Source organism: Mus musculus, chromosome 8, assembly GCF_000001635.26.
Source record: "Mus musculus strain C57BL/6J chromosome 8, GRCm38.p6 C57BL/6J".
Lineage (NCBI taxonomy): Eukaryota > Metazoa > Chordata > Mammalia > Rodentia > Muridae > Mus > Mus musculus.
In genome coordinates, this window is record NC_000074.6 from 93,677,181 (window position 1) to 93,693,631 (window position 16,451).

At 42.5% G+C, this 16,451-nt stretch overlaps 1 long non-coding RNA gene across 6 annotated transcripts in view; it reads right to left on the bottom strand.

The window, feature by feature from the left end:
* Window positions 1-16,451, bottom strand: part of Gm26843 — a 185,722-nt gene that overhangs the window by 111,196 nt on the left and 58,075 nt on the right. For 4 of the 6 annotated variants that reach the window (XR_003947435.1, XR_003947434.1, XR_003947432.1 and 1 more), the window contains 3 exons: window positions 10,708-10,778; window positions 8,299-8,388; window positions 5,157-5,186 (listed from right to left, as the gene is read on the bottom strand). This is a non-coding gene — a long non-coding RNA (predicted gene, 26843). Of the gene's footprint in view, window positions 1-5,156; window positions 5,187-8,298; window positions 8,389-10,707; window positions 10,779-12,344; window positions 12,537-16,451 lie in introns of those variants that run through there. The other 2 variants (XR_003947436.1, XR_003947433.1) reach the window with 2 other exon arrangements.

Below are 16,451 nucleotides of genomic sequence, written 5' to 3' on the forward strand. Positions count from 1 at the left end.
TTAAAGGCACTGAAAATCATTGAACTGTGTATGAGATGAGAAAAATCACCATTTGCATGGCCTAGTGTTGTTAGGGTCGAGTAAGATAACACTGAACAGAATGTTCTAGATGCAGTAATGTGCACCATGCTCAGATTTCCTTTCCTTCTAAAACAACAGAAAAGATGACTTCCAGTTACGATTCTTTAAAAAGCAATACTTTTATTGTGCCTGACATTCAATTCTCAGCAGTGAAGTTGAGAGGGGTGTTAACAAGCACCCAGTTTAGAGAAGAGAATTCCAGATGGAATGGAATAGATGAACACTTAAAAATAAGAAGAAAGGGGCTGAGACATGACGCAGTGGTTAAAGTGCTTAATACACAAACACAAGCAGCTGGATTCAGAGCTCTAGCACACAGGTAAGAGTTGTGTGTGTCGGCACTTGGGTGTAGCCCCAGGGGAAAGGAATGGAGGTGGGTGGGACTGTCTGACTGAAATGATAAGCTCTGGGTTCAGCCCATTAATGAGGTCTCAAAAAAATAAAGTGGACAAGTAATTGAGGACATGACATCCAGACATCAACCTCTGGCCTCCACCCTTACCTGCTTGAGCAAGCCTAACACTACCTTGCAGGGAAACATTCAATGAGAACTAAGTCAGACTCTCAAAGGACAGATCTGGTCTGAAGGGCCAAGTCCTGAGGGCTTTTGCGGTCCTCATTGCTGTTGCTAGTTTCTCCTATGGTATCTGTCTTAGATCAAAATTCCTCTTCAACAAAAAGCACAAGATAAGAATTAAATGCTTAGAGTCTATTTGAGAGGTTGGATTTCCTGACACTGAGAGTAAAGGAAAATAGAATCAGAAGCCACATGACATGTAATACTGAGTGAGGGTTATACACTGTGTGAGGTCATGTGTGAGTTTGCATCGTGAGCTATGAAGAGATAGGGATGGTCACTTGTTCAGTGCATTTGTCTGTTCATGAAGGATGCTCCTAAGAAAGCATGTTGATAATCTGTGCCTTGGAACAGTCTGAGAGAGGAGGGGAGGGAAGGAAGACTTCAGACTTCCTATCATTTGTTGTCCGTTGGTAGAAATTCGACAGCTTGAGAAATTACCTTCCCTCCATTTCCAGGTTGAAACAATGTCCCCCTTGGCAGTTACTAGTAATGGTGTGTCATGCGCCTCACAGCAGTGGCAGGGGTATTAAAGTCTGTAAGTATGCAAAAGCTTAGCCAGACCACAGATCAACAGCCCAAGGAGAGGAACCAGATCCTAGACAGGCAATAATGAAACTCAGGCATGTAGTACCAAGCTGCAGAGTGTTTGTAGTGCCTTTCAGAGTGATGTCTGTGATTAGTGTCTCAGAAGAGGAGGCACAGTGTGGGAGAGGCTGAGGTGAACAATCAAGGGGGAACCAAGAGAATCAGAAAAGAAAAAATATAAGAAGTGTTCCATATATGCTTCTTTGTTTGCCGCAGACCCTCTGGGTCCCTGTGTCTGCATGGAACGGGGTCTCTCGACGTGGGTGGGCAAAGCGTGGATGAATGACAGACAGACGCACACAGGAGAGTTTGTGTGAAATCTGAATGTAATTTTTCAAATCGAACATCAGACTTTTTATGCAGAAGACAATAAGGAAGTTGGGTGACATACCCGCAAGGTACAAATGAGGTAACCGGATGCTTAATGACTCTTACACAGAACAGAGGAATGAAAACGCAAAGACTGGCAGGAACTGGGCAATAAAATAACTGAGACAGAGTCAGCCCTATCTAAGGTCAGCTATAGTCTTAGAAGCCAGGTGTGAGAACTTTTCACTCCTAGGGCAAGGGCTTTCACATCCAAGTCATGGTTCTAACTAGGGAGTTCCGTTCTAGCTAATCATCTCATGAATAATGCAATACTCTAAAACCACAGCCCGATCTGCTTCCTAAACCATTGTAAATTCCTGTAAATAGGTGTAACTCAGCTATAATCTTAAGCATCTATTCTGGTTTCCCCTACGGTCAGAAACTTCTTTCTTCCTAGGTGATGGTAGATTCCTGTGAAGGGCAGTGACCTAACTTTTACTCAAAGAGATAGTGTAATACCAGGGGCAGTACTGAATTCCAAGCCCAAGGTCTTGCCAAGGATGAACTAGGACTGTTGGAACACTAGCGGACGGCTTTAGCTATGTCAGAATTCAATCTTAAAAGGCACTTATGATAGGAATATTGAAAGAGAGCATGTGGATCCATACACTAGACTAACTCGGGAATGGGACGCAGGAATGAAAAATTACTGTATGGGTAGGGAATGCTAGACTCCAGGAGGAGAGCTTCCTTGAAACTCTTTTGCCTCATGAGTGACTTTTAAGCCTCTTGGCTTGTCCAGTTGACTCAACTGGAGAGTGTAGCATTTGTTGTCTTTTAAAACTGGCTAAACTGTGAGAATTTAAATAAATAAATAGACAGGTATATAGGATAGATAGATAGATAGATAGATAGATAGATAGACAGACAGACAGACAGACAGACAGATAGATACATAGATACATAGATAGAGATAGATAGATAGATAGATAGATAGATAGATAGATAGATAGATAGATAGATAAGCAGGCAGATAGGCAGATAAACAGGTGGGTAGAATGTGTTAAGTAGTCATGACTGCTTCCCCAAAGACACCCATGGTTCTATGCATATACCAGATGCCATCATTGCAGTATAAAGTCAGATATATATGTAGTCAGGGCATAATAAAGAGATACAATGGAGAAAGTGTCGCTGCTTTTGTAGGTAGGCAAAGGATTCCACTAATGAGGGCTGGACTCCTTCACCAAGTGGTGGATGTCACATCTCTAAGGAATTCTCACAATTGCTGGCCAGACATAAAACTAATGTGCCACAGAAAAGATAAAATCACCCAGAAAGGAACTAGATGACTCCTGAAGTCATCCTAGTTCAGGAGCTCTAAGTTCTTGTGATGTGTTGACAGCTGACCTCCAGAGACATAGAGCTCAGTTGGCAAGAAATTCTCATTAAGTGTGTAACTTGAGGGTCCCATATAAGCTGACAGTTTTATTTCAGTTTTGCTAAGACTGTATCTTAGACAATGCCCACTTATGTCACAAGCATATGCCTTTGTCATCAAAGTGACAAAATGCAAGGGTTACTTCATATCAGCAAGGACCAAGAGAAAATAAAATGACAGCCAGTCCAGCAACAAAATTGTAAAGATCTCTAAATTAGCCTTTTAAAACTGCATGACAATGCCTACACTTTTTATGTATTCAAAAAAAGTTAGAGCTGGAGAGATGGCTCAGTCAGTAAAGTACTTATTGCACAAGCATGAAGTCATGTGATAAAATCTTCAGCAGCCACATAAAAAGCCAGGCCCAGCAGTGAACACTTGTAATTCCTGTGCTGGAAGGAAGAAGCAAATGATCCCAGGGCTAACCGGTTAGCCAGTTTAACTAAAGCAGTCATCTATAGGCTCTGTGAAAGACTTTGTTTTAAAAAAATATTATTGTAGAGAACAACTAAGGAAGACATCAAATGTCTGTTTACCTTTGACCTCACAGGAATGTATACCCCACTCCTGGTACCAACTTCTGTCTTTAGTTACTTTTCTGTTTCTGTGAGGAGATACCATGTTCAAGACAACTCTTAAAAGAAGGAATTTAATTGAGGGCTTGCTTACACTTTCAGAGGGTTAGTCCATGATCATTCTGTCAGGGAGTATGGCAGCAGATAAAAAGGCATGGTGCTAGAGAAGTAGCTGAGGGCTTTACATCCTGATCTGCAAGAAGCAGAATGGGGGTGGAAAGAGAGAGATTGGGCCTAGTGTGGGCTTTTGAGACCTCAAACTCCACTCCCAATGACACACCTCCTCTAGTGTGATAGGTCACGTTTATAGCTCTAGCACTACAGAGGCTAAAGCAAAAGGTTCATGCGTTGGAAGTCAGCCTGACTATATAATGAAGCTTATCTAAAAATAATAAAAGATATCAAATAATATATTTTAATATGTTAAGAATTATGCACTTTGTCAGACAAAAGAGCTTAGTATAAAATATCAATTCTTATTAAGTTAATCTATAAATTCAACGAATTCTAATTTTAAAAATGCAGACTACTTTGAAGAAATTTAACAATTTGATTATAAGATCCATGTTGAATAAAAATATACATGAATAACAAAATCAACTTTGAGACAAAGAGGAATTATCTGTACAATATGATGGTAAGATGTACTCTAAGTCAAAATATTTTTATAAAGATATGGAAACAGAGGCTGGAGAGATGGCTCAGTGGTTAAGAGTGCTTCCTGCTCTTGTAGAGGACCCAAGTTTAGTTCCTAGCACCATATGTGGTGGCTCACAACTTCCAGTAACACCAGTTCCAAGGGGTTCAACTCCTCTGACCTCTGTGGACACTTGCACTCATATATACACACCCATACTTATAAACAATTAATAAGAAAAGAAATCTTTAATTTCAAAGTGCACAAGAACAGAGTGATTGATGAAACAGGTTAGAGAGCTCTGAAAAGAATTCCAGAAAATGAGAAACAACCTGAGCCAGGGAGAAGAAACCCTAAGAAATCAGAGGGAATATGAGAACTAAAACCGAGGAAATGCAGAAAGAAAGGGATGGTGGTTGGGGGGACGACTCAAGCCATTGTTCTGCATAATCTGGGCATACAGTTACTTCTGAGTTAGTAAAGAAAAACAAATTTATGCTCCCCTACTGAAAATAGGATCAGAATCTCATCCTTAAATGTGACAGCCACTCCCAGGGACAAGGCAGGTACCATTTAAGTTTCTCAATTTGAAATCAGTATCAAAGCCGGGCGGTGGTGGCGCACGCCTTTAATCCCAGCACTTGGGAGGAAGAGGCAGGTGGATTTCTGAGTTCGAGGCCAGCCTGGTCTTACAGAGTGAGTTCCAGGATAGCCAGGGCTACACAGAAAAACCCTGTCTCGAAAAACCAAAACCAAAACCAAACCAAACCAGAACAAACAAACCAAAACAAACAAACAAACAAAAAAAAAAACCCTCTGATTTTTCTAGTTAGTTTACCCATCTGTATGGTCAGGGGCATTAGGTTTCACAAGATTGCTCAGTGTTCATTCCTCTGGGGTGGAGGAAATTGCTCAGTAAAAAGGCTCCCAGCTGACTGGTGTACTTACAAAGATGACTCTTGTCCTATCACCGAGGACCTGGGATTTAAACAGAAACAGGAAGTGTACTAAAGTCATATCACTTAAGACTCCATTAACTTTCTTTCTACTGCATAGCTTGGAGGTTTGATTTTTTTTAAAATAGAGAATGTTAAAAAGTTTAGCTGGAACTTAGATGCCAGCCTCCACCCTTTGTCCTGTGTCTTCTGTATTTTTGTCTTGTCTTGTCTTGTCTTGTCTTGTCTTGTCTTGTCTTGTCTTGTCTTGTCTTGTTACTGGGACTCTATGGGACTAAAATCGAAGATAGCCAGGAGCCAAACACACTATCAGTTGAAAATACAACCAGATCTCAGATTCCCATTTCAGGACTTCCCATCTTACCCTGAAGCTATCTTAGAATCAGCCAAGAGTCTCTTTAGCCCCACACACTAACTACATAGACTCGTGAGCAGAAATTAAAATCATATTATAATCTGTATTCTCCCTCAAAAGTATATCTCCTAGTCCATGGCATGTTTAGTGAGTTTATCAAGGTGAAGACCCCAGTCAAGTGTGCTTTAAAAATTCTGCTGATGCTCCAGCTGGCTCTCTGACCTTCCCCAGAAAATTCCTCTTAGGAATTAGTGAGAAGCTTCCACTCTGCGCGATGCTTCCTCCCCATCCCAGTAACCAAGAAAGCACTCACCTGTGTTCAAGCTTGGTTCTACTCAAGATGGTAGAGTAGAAATTCTAGAGTTGAAAGATGACCCGGAGGTAGGCCATCATGCAAACCCCTCCAATTTTACAGGTGGGGAAACTGAGGCACACGAACAATCAAGAGGTCCAAAGAGAAAAACCTGCAGGGTTGCAAGTGCTCTGATACCCTTCAGTGTCCTTGCCATAACTGTAAGCAACCTGATGCTATCAGAAGCAAAGGGCTTAACCAAGTGAAATCAGCCACAGAAATCCACTCCTGGTTCTGTTATGTTTTTTTTTAATAGTTTATAAAGATGCTGCTGGTCCCCACCCATGTTCTGGGAGGCATCATAACTTCAACACGTTCCAGCCCAGTTCCAACTGCCCTTGTGTGCCTCTTCCCCCATCTGCCTTAGCCTGGGTATCATCAACCTCTTGGGCCGGGATATTAAACCCCTGGTTTCCAATAAGCCTGCGATCAAAGATCTGCAGAAAGTGACGCATTCATACACTGGCCTCCTCCCCGCGGGAGACTTTAGAGGTCTGCTTTCTACTCTGGTTCAGTTTCCCCGCAGGATTAAGCTCCAGTTGTGCACGGAAAGTAGCTGGCCCCATAAACAGCCTTTCTAGCTCCTTCCGGTTCCCATCTTACTCTCTCCATTTACCCTCCTGAAAGTATTTCCTATGACTCCCATACAGATACTCGTACTTAGGTTCGTGCCTCAGGGCCTATGTCTAGAGAACCCAAAGAATGACTCTTTTATGAAATGTGAATTCCTTCTAACCTTGGGAACAAAGTGTACTCTCAGGTAGGCTGAGGTGTGTTACTGCAACAGAAAGGAACTTAACAACTTAAAAAACAAAACAAACAAACAAAACATTCTCGCAGTCTGGGTGAGTTCTCAGTCTCCAGAAAGCCGTTCTGGGGTTCCTGCCCCTTGCATCACGTGGCTCTAATGTCTTGAACCTAGTCTACGCGGATGGTGGAGGAAAGTGAAAGCAAATGGAAATTTCTGAGACTTGCTTAGAGCCAAGGCTTTAAGCAGTACAAACATTGTCTATTACTTCCTTCAGCCTTGTCCTGGACACAGGTCAGTCATGTGACCTGATTTCAATCAGGAGACCAGGCTTTATAACACTTTGTGCGTCTGGGGGAAGTAAGGAGCTTACTGCAAACACTCTCGTCTTTATGACCGGCTTTCGGCGCATCCAACTGGAACTTAGGATTGTGGACTCTGATTGGCAGGGCATCACCCCACTCAAGGAGAAGTGTTGCTCAGCAACAGTAACCTTCCCCAGCCTTTTCTCCATCTCCTGAAACTTCATCTCCTGCCCATTCTACTTACAAGCCTTGGATAGCTTTCAGTCGTTCACTTGACGTATAGTATTTGAATACCTTCTACGTGCCAAACCGAATGCAGGTCATTAGAGAAATGCCAGTCGCTAAAGTGAGCGATGGTTTTGGCTATAGAAATAAATGCACTGGGAGCTAGGATCTATGTGTCCAGCTCTCTTGGGAGCTCTGGGCCTTCCTCCAGCCCTGCTAACTCTGGACTATCGCTAAGCTTCACTCTCAGGGTTCTACCAGGGTTCTCCATTTCCTTTGAGATAAGCATCTCTCAAAACCTTCTACAAACCTACATGCTATCCAAATATTGCACCATTATTCTGACTCACTCTGACTCACTGGTCAGCACACTATGGCCCACAAACCAAATACCGCTCTTCTGCACCTATTTTTTTTCCTAGCCTGTGAGCCATGAATATAATTTTTTTCATTTCCAAATGGATGGAGAACACAATCCAAAGAGAAATATTATTTCAGGACATGTGAAATTCTATGAAATTCAAATTTGCCTGTCCATGATAAAACTTTAAGTCAAGCTATTAAAATACAACTATGCCCATCCATTTACATATTATCTGTGGCTGCTTTCACATGCATCGGAAGAGTTGAATATTTCCTGACAGGGACCATATGGCTCAACTGATTATGATCAGGACCTTTACAGAAAAAGTCTGACGACCTCTGTTGTAACTAAAGATTAGTATTTTCTTCAACTATGAATGAAGGCAACAAACCACTGGACCTGTGACATTTTTACCAACAGAATGTTCAAACATCTTCAGGTATTATGTGTCTTAAGATGTCACTTTAAACCATTTTTAAAAATTAGAACAATTGTTGCAGCATTGACTTCTTCTCATTTTTATAAAGGATCTCACGCAGTCCAGTATAAGTTTTCTGCACAGCCAGGGATGACTATATATACACATTAGGTGTGCATTCTATCAGCCAAGCTATAATACCACACCTACTATTTTATCTAGCCACTTTAAAATGTTAAAAATAAATAAGTAAATAAATAAATCAGTACAGGCTGAGATCAAGAGATCAACTTAGTGATGGAGTGTTTGCTTAGCATCCTAAATCCAGTCCATAACATGCAAAGATAAATAAGTCACATAAACATACCTGATTATAGCATAGAGTTGAGGGGCTGTTAAACATTTCTATAACCATTTCCAATCTGATTGCAATCTTACATCTTTTGGTTCTGAGCATCTGAAAAGAATAAAATATTTCTCTCCTTAGACTCGTTAACACGTGTCTGAGAACTTGGGGCATAAGCTCAGGAGGGCCACTTCAGTCCAGAAGGTTAAGCTACACGTGTCTCAGAACTTGGGGCATAAGCTCAGGAGGGCCACTTCAGTCCAGAAGGTTAAGCTAGCCTGAGCAGCATCATGAGATTCTGTCTTGTTAAATAGTTCCTCTGCAAGAGGAAGAGAACTCATCTGTCAGTGACCCGATTCTCTCCAGCCATGGCCAGCGCCACACACCAGGCTCAGGTCATCTCTCTGCATCCCGACTAATCGCTGGGAGTCCAAAGTGTTTCCAGAAGCACAGCTTTTGTGAGCTCTCTGATTCCATGTTGTTACTTGACATTTGGAATTATCAGCCAAACTCATTTCTTCCCTCCAACCGCATTGTGGTTCCCATCATTGCCTGGGTCATAGTACTCCTGCCGTGCCCTTTGACCTTAGTATCTTTAACCTTCCAGCCACCTTTATCCAGAAAGACTCTGAAGACCTTTAAGACTAGAATCCACGGACTCTAACAGAGACCCTGGAAGTTCACTTTCAGGATAGAATTGAAGAGGAGTAGCAATGTCAAGGCCCAGAGACTGATGTCCCAAATGGATTCCACCTTCAGGAACATTTCCGAGACAAACAGCATCTTTATTCAGCGAATCAGTGTTCCCTGGACAGCTGACACTCACAGGGAGTTTGTTTGTTTGTTTGTTTGTTTGTTCTTCCTAGGGCAGGCCAGGCTTTCACTGGCCCAAGCTTCACCATACACAATAGGTATTGGATATAAAAATCTCCACTTGAAAATGATAAAAGGGTCAAGGGAGTACTTTCAAATGGTCAAATGACTACATCAAGCTAAATACATAGGGAACTTTCAAAATAAATATGGGCCATATCAGTGATTACACACAATGCTCAAACTGGTAATGTATGTGTATTTATATGTGTGTGTATTGATTTGTATATGTGCATGTGTTTGTATATATGAGTATGTTTGTATATATTGATGTGTATGAATATATGTGTACGTGTATATGTGTGAATATGTTGATGTGTATTGATGTCTATGTATATGTTGATATGTGTGTGTGTTTGCATGTGTGCATGTATGTGCATGTGTGTTGATGAGTGAACATGCCTGAACCTGGTGTGCATGTAGAGGTCACAGGCCATCTCAGTTATTGGTCCTTCCCTTCTACCTTGTTTGAGTTGGAGCCTCTTGTTTTCTGCTGCTACACATGCCAAGCTAGCTGGCCCAGGAGCTTTCAGGGATTTTTCTGTATCTCTCTCCTACCTCATCACAGGGGTTATCTAATAGCAGAGATTGGCAACCTGAGGAAGTAGGCTGTTGTTGACAGAGAGCCTCCTCTGCCCTCCACCCCCAATTCTATAGTAACAATGTCTTCATAGATCTCAGTGTCTTTCTGGAAAGGAGAAACTCCTAGAAAGGTCTTGAATAGAAATTGAACTTGGTGAACATTAAGGATGACCAGGTGTGGTGGCACCTTTAATGCCAGAACTTGGGCGATAGAGGGATGTAAACCTCTATGAATTTCAGGCCAGCTTAGTGTACATATAAAGTTCCAAGGCAGCCAGAGCCACATAGGGAGACCATGTCTGAGGAAGAAAGAAAGAAAGAAAGAAAAGAAAGAAAGAAAGAAAGAAAGAAAGAAAGAAAGAAAGAAAGAAAGAAAGAAAGAAAGAAAGAAAGAAAGAACTTTTTTTAAATTCCAGCATCCCAAAGGATGGTGATGTAGCTCAGTTTGTGCCTGCCTCACACTCACCCAGAAGTTGACAAAGAATCTTATGCTCCACCTTAGGTGAATCATTTTTGAGAATGTTACCCATGATTGTCATGAACATTCTCAGTCTTGGAAGGGTAAGGACAGGGGGCTCTAGACTCAGGGACGGTCAAACACCCATGGGATTCCCTAGGAAACCCTAAAACTACTGAGATGAGCTGCTCTGCTGCTCCCATGGCCTTAGGTTCTGCCCCACAGGCTTTGCCATTTGTCTCACTAAAAGACTTCAAGTAAATCTTCATTTCTTCATGATCAGATTTTCATCTTCTTTTGCTTTGTCTTCTGAGACTGGTCGACTGATCTATGTAATCCTGGCTGTCCTGGAACTCACTATATAGATCAGGCTGGGCCTTGAACTCGCAGAGATGTCTTCACCTCTGCCTCCCAATGGGTGGGCTTACAGGCCCGCCCCACCACGCCCAGCTCAACTTCAATCTCTTTGAAACTGGCCATCTAAACAGATGCTCGAGTCTGTTTGTTTGTACTCTGACCTGAGTGATGCTGTTCCTGTTTTGTTGCTTTTATGGACACCTTTTCCACTTCTCACTTCGCCCCACCAGTTCTGTAAAAGAGAAAAGAGAACAAGAAAGTTAAGGTGGCTTCCCAATCTGCAGAGTCTCTAACAGAATCTCAGGAAGAAGGGATGTTGCAAGGTCACTGGGTGAGTAGGCAGGTGGTCCAGTTCCATGGCTTGCTGCCTGGGGCACCTTCCACGGACTCCTTAAATTCTGACAATGTTCAGCCACCCGGTATTTCTTGCATCACCTGCCTGAGTTCTGGCCTCACCCGTTCTTGTGAGAGCAGTGTCTCGTGGATAACACAAAGTCACAACCACAAAGTGGGATATTGCTACAATAAGACACTGATGCGACTTTAAAGATGGACTAATTGGCTGGTAGATAATGAGCCTGAAAGTGGGTAATAATACCGTGCACTAAAGGGGATAATAGTATTGATCTGCCTGCCCAGGCCTGTTGGGAAGATTGGCTCACTGGCAACTGTAGAGATCTTCACCACCACGGAGGAACATAAATGATAGCTCATCTGAGATCCACCTCAGCCCCTTTGGGATGCCTCTTCTTGGAGTGGGTTAAATGCCTGTCTGGATGCTATGGCAACCAACGTCAGCAGCCTGACAGAGTCTTCACTCCTGGACTCCATGTGAAGTTCTATATTTTTGACTCAATCATAAAATAAAGACTTGTCTTTCTTTAAAAAGGAAAAGTTCGGTGAGAAAACATTTGGCTCTCAGGCTCCTCTTAGGAAAGAGGGGCACAGAGAAGCTCCCGGATGCCTTCAAAGATATCAACTATGTTCAGCATTCTTGCCTGTCACTTCAGAAACCATAGACAGAAAAAAATCACCCTAAAACAATTAAAGATGGCCAACAGAGACTCAGCATAGTGGGGGTGGCAGACAAGCCACCCAAGAGGTATGAATTTAATGGTTCTGACTTAAAAGTTCTCTTCACTACCATTAAAAAACAAAACAAAACAAACAAAACAAACAAAACGCCCAGCTCCCTCTCACCCTCACAAGGACAGGGTTCCATGGGCTGTTTACACAATGTCATTGTGACAGTAGTGCTATCTTACCAATGTTCTGAGGTTTGTGTGGGCACCGTGTGGTCGCCAAGCAAGGCTTCCTGATTTCTGCTAATATTTGTGCTGAGCCATGCACACCCTGTCCCAAGTCACTCGTGAAAAGCAAACAAATGAATGAAATGATTTGTTCAGGGTCACATGGCTTTAAAAGTGGAAGCAGCAAGATTGCCCCAGCGCCTCCGGCCTCGAGCCTACAACTCTGTCTGCTCTTGCATCCTGCCCTCCACTGCTATTGTGTTTGTTCTCCTTTCTCTTTGCGCTAACCAGCTAAGCTAAGCACGCACTTAGCCATAGAAACTGCCCAACCAGCTAAGCTAAGCTAAGCACACACTTAGCCATAGAAACTGCCCAACCAGCTAAGCTAAGCTAAGCATGCACTTAGCCATAGAAACTGCTCGAGGAAGACTGTTATGGAGGCAGGAGATTCTTCTGATGGTACCCAGGGCAGCTCAGCCTTGCCAGTGTCCTGAGAATACCTCTAAGAACACATGGGAGTCTTTTGTCAGAAAAAAATTGAAGTTCACCTTGGAATTCTAGGTGCCTGCATGTCCCTCCCATCTCCTCGGCTCCTTCTTCCTCAAGGCATTTTTAAAAAAGAAAGATTTAAAATTGCTTGAAAATTGAAGCAAGATTGCCTGGTTATTGATTCCGATTCTGCCAGATCTGACTCAGAGCTGTCTCCCCTGCTACTGCCACCGGCTCTGATGGCTGAAGAGGGATTTTGAGGATTTGGTTTATAATCAAATGACCCAAGAATTCTTCCTGCTTCCCCACTCCAACACAGAGAAATGTAATATTTTCCATTCCAGCTCAGCCCTCGCTGCCAGGATGGTAATTGAGATTTCAATTGGTCCCCCTGCTTTCAGAAATTCTGCTTAACATAATATCTCTAGCTATTTCTTTGCTTTTGTTTCTTAACAGAAAGCAATAAACAACATTTGAACAGCCACAGCATAATGGGGTAGGTTTACCCAGCAATGTGACAGATAAGCACAATGATACTGGCCCTGGAATCACTGGTACTGGGGCTGTGGTGAGGACTGTGCTGTGGCAAAGAAATCCTATATCTTATGTCGTCTTCCTCATAGAAAAGAACCCGGCTCTGTTGGATCATATAAGAAAAAAACAGATATTAAGTAAACAATACAATACTTAGAATAGCAGTCTGCTTGTGTGCTAAAGGGCTGGAGAAATAATCACACAGACCTGAATCTACCTATTTTCTAGGCTTCTTTTAACAAAATTTCTCTGCTTGGTTTCTATGGAAACTGGAGAGTGCATATGAGCTAGAGATGCTCAGTAGTCCTTCCCAGCAGATGTGACCATTGCGGATTTCTCTAAGTGATGTCATATTTTAACCACTAAGATTAAAAGAAAAGAAAATTATCCATACATCAGTGATGAGAAAGGTCAGTGCTGACAGTCGCTATCTGCTGGACACTTGCTGTGTTCTGGAACAATATTAAACACTTACATACCTTAACTCAGTCCTCCTTGGGGATTTGATATCTTTAAGAACCACTCCGGTTACCTCCAGGAAAATGGAAACATCTTCAAATTTTTCCAATATACAGAATTGAATAAAAGGATACAGTTGTGGCAGAAATTCCGAGAGCCCTGAAGTCATGAGGCAACTCGGAGAGGAGGAAACTTGGGAAATGCCATCAACCCTGAGGCTAGGGAACCAGTGCATGAAGACAAAGTCTGTGATGCTCAAAACGTGGAACCAACCAACATTAGACACAACTACCGTGAAGACTGCACATAGAAGCTGAGACCGTGGATACAGGCTATTTGATAGACATTGGTGGAAATTACAGCCAGCTCACCACATGAACAAGAAGGGATGCCTACCTTCTCTCTTTCGCCTTTTCAAGTCCTGACCAGGTCCAACCCCACTTAGCTTGTAAGATCGGGCATGCTCAGGGTGGTGTGTGCACAGACCTGACCTTCCCTCTCTGTTGCCTGCCTATCTTATGTCAAGGCTTCCTATTGGCTAACCCTGTATAAGGGGTCAGATGACCAGAGGTCCTGGGAAATGAGCTCTCCCAAGAGAACAGAGAAATTCAGGAATGGACTCAAAGACAAACCAACAGTTAGTTGACTTGCAGAGTTTTACCACACCTCTTTCATGGATGAGAAACTGAGCACACAGATAATTTTCTATTAAACAAAACGTATTAGCAAGGTAATTGTGCATGCCACTAGTCAACCTATGCTATTTTTCTAAAGAAGACTACTTCTACATGGCACTTCTACATCATATGCCCTTCACATAAACAAGCTCAACTAAACGTCACTTGGAAGAGACTGGAGTCTGAAAGCTACCCATCTGAGGGGGGAGGGTTCTAGGCATTTATGTGTAGTTACAATTCTAAACAATTCATCCTGATGAAGCCAGTCATAAAGATATGAAAAAGACCATTGGGTTACTGGTAGCATAGATTTGGGAGTTTGGGGGAGACGCTCTTGAGGAGAAACCTCACCTCCTATCCCATCTGCTGGAGGACTAGACTGTGAGTCTAGTGAGTTAGACTTGCATAGATGATGGCAGGGAAAGAGTAAAATGCTCAGTTCCTATTTTTTTCTCCTCATGCTTGACCATCTGCTACTGCTAAACTAGCTAGAGAGCTACGTAAGGGGAAAGCTAAGATTTCTGTGGACTTCATCTTTTCTCTGGAGTGGGGTGAGGAAACTCATTCAGCTGGAGACACCTTGTCAAACATAGAGAGAACTGTTCCATCTGATAGGTCTTGAAGGCATTTGTATTTTAAGACAGTATAAAAAGATTTTTTAGTTGCCACCAATGGAAGGGAACCTTTTCTGATAAATGGCAACATTTGTTTTCCTTTCAATCCGTGCTATCTGTGGAAGAACTCCTGTTTGGTAAGGTCAGCTCTATCTACATTAGAAGATGAATCCACAAGTGTCTTAGTTAGGGTGAAACACCATGACCAAAAGCAAGTTAGGGAGGAAAGAGCTTACACTTTCACATTGTAGTCCTTCTCTGAAGGAAGCCAGGGCAGAAACTCAAACAGAGCAGGAAGCTGGAGGCAGGAGCTGATGCAGAGGGCAGGGAGGAGTGCAGCTTCCTGACTTGCTCCTTTTCATTATAAAGTTATATAAGCATGGCCAGTAACGACCAAGTAACACAGTAGAAACAGTTCAGACAGTAAATGTCTGAAAATATCTTCTGGCAAAGGGCAAAGCTCTTAATCCAAAACCTTTAAATTTAGTCTCAAGTAGAACTTTATTTATTTATTTGTTTGTTTGTTTATTGAGAAGGGAAGAAAGCAGCCACATTCTTCCCCAAATTATCACAAGAATAGTCTCTAGACCATATAATAATATTCTCCTCTGAAACCTCTTGATCCAGGCCTCCACAGTTCAAATCACCCTCAGAACCACTGTCTTCCGTGCTCCTACTTGTATGGTCCACTAATCCCCACTAAAAGCCTTCAACTGCTTTCCTAATCCAAAGTCCTAAAGACCACATTCCTCCTAACAAAAAGATCATGCCTGTCACAGCAATTCCCGACCCGCTCCCCACCCCCCTCCAAGAGTCCCTGGTACCAAGTTCTGTTTTAATTAGGGTTTCTCTTGCTGTGAGGAGGTGCTATGTAATTGAGGCTTGTTTATAGTTCATAGTTTTAGTCTATTACAGTCATGGTGGAAAGCATGGTGGCATGCAGACAGACATGGTTTTGGAGAGGTAGCTGAGAGTTCTACATCTGAATCCACAGACAGCAGACAGAGAGAAACCATAAGCACTTGAAACCTCAAAGCCTACTCCCAGTGACACACTTCCTCTGACAAGGCCACACCGACTCCTACAAGGCCACATCTTATCATAGTAGTGCCCCTCCCTATGAGACTATGAGGGCCATTTTCACTCAAACCACCACAACAGGATGTTCTGTCTTCCTTCCCAAGAAATCTAAGGTTAATAACCCACAAAGGGGGATGTTTTTATCCCACTGAAATCCAAACACTATTCAGGAAAAAAAAAAAAAAAAAGATTTAGCTTTCTCCTTGCAGGTATGGGGCAGTTTGAACCAGCAACCTAACTTGATCCCAGAAAGCAAGCAACTTCTGGGACTGAGTTAGACAGCATACAATTCCCCCACCAGTCCTTCAATGTGTGCCAGAACTACTGAAGTCAAAAGTTGCTTTGCTAAAACAGGAATGGATGTTTAAGGATAAGGGAGACCCACTCTCTCACATTGATGCATAACACATTTAAGGACCAGAGAGGACCTTTTAGGTCCTTCCACATGACTGACTGACTGACTGACTGACTGACTGACTGACTGACTGACTAATGAGAGAGAAAACCCACAGCCTCTACCTTCCCTGAGTTTCCTTCAGGGCTACGTCCAGTTGTGTAGAGTCTGATATGGATGAAGACCAGGGGAACTGTGGGTGCCACTTAAGAATGAAGCTCTTATTCACTCAGAAACAGAAAAGAGAGGCTGGTGCCGCTTTTGAAAGCTGACAAATGCCGAAAACTTCATACAACCTTGAGGGTAAAACTTTTGATAATGACCTGCTGACACACCTTTATAATGTGTTTTCCTCTGTTTTTGTGCTTTCAACTATGCCTTCATAAGACAACAACTTTTAAATTTTTT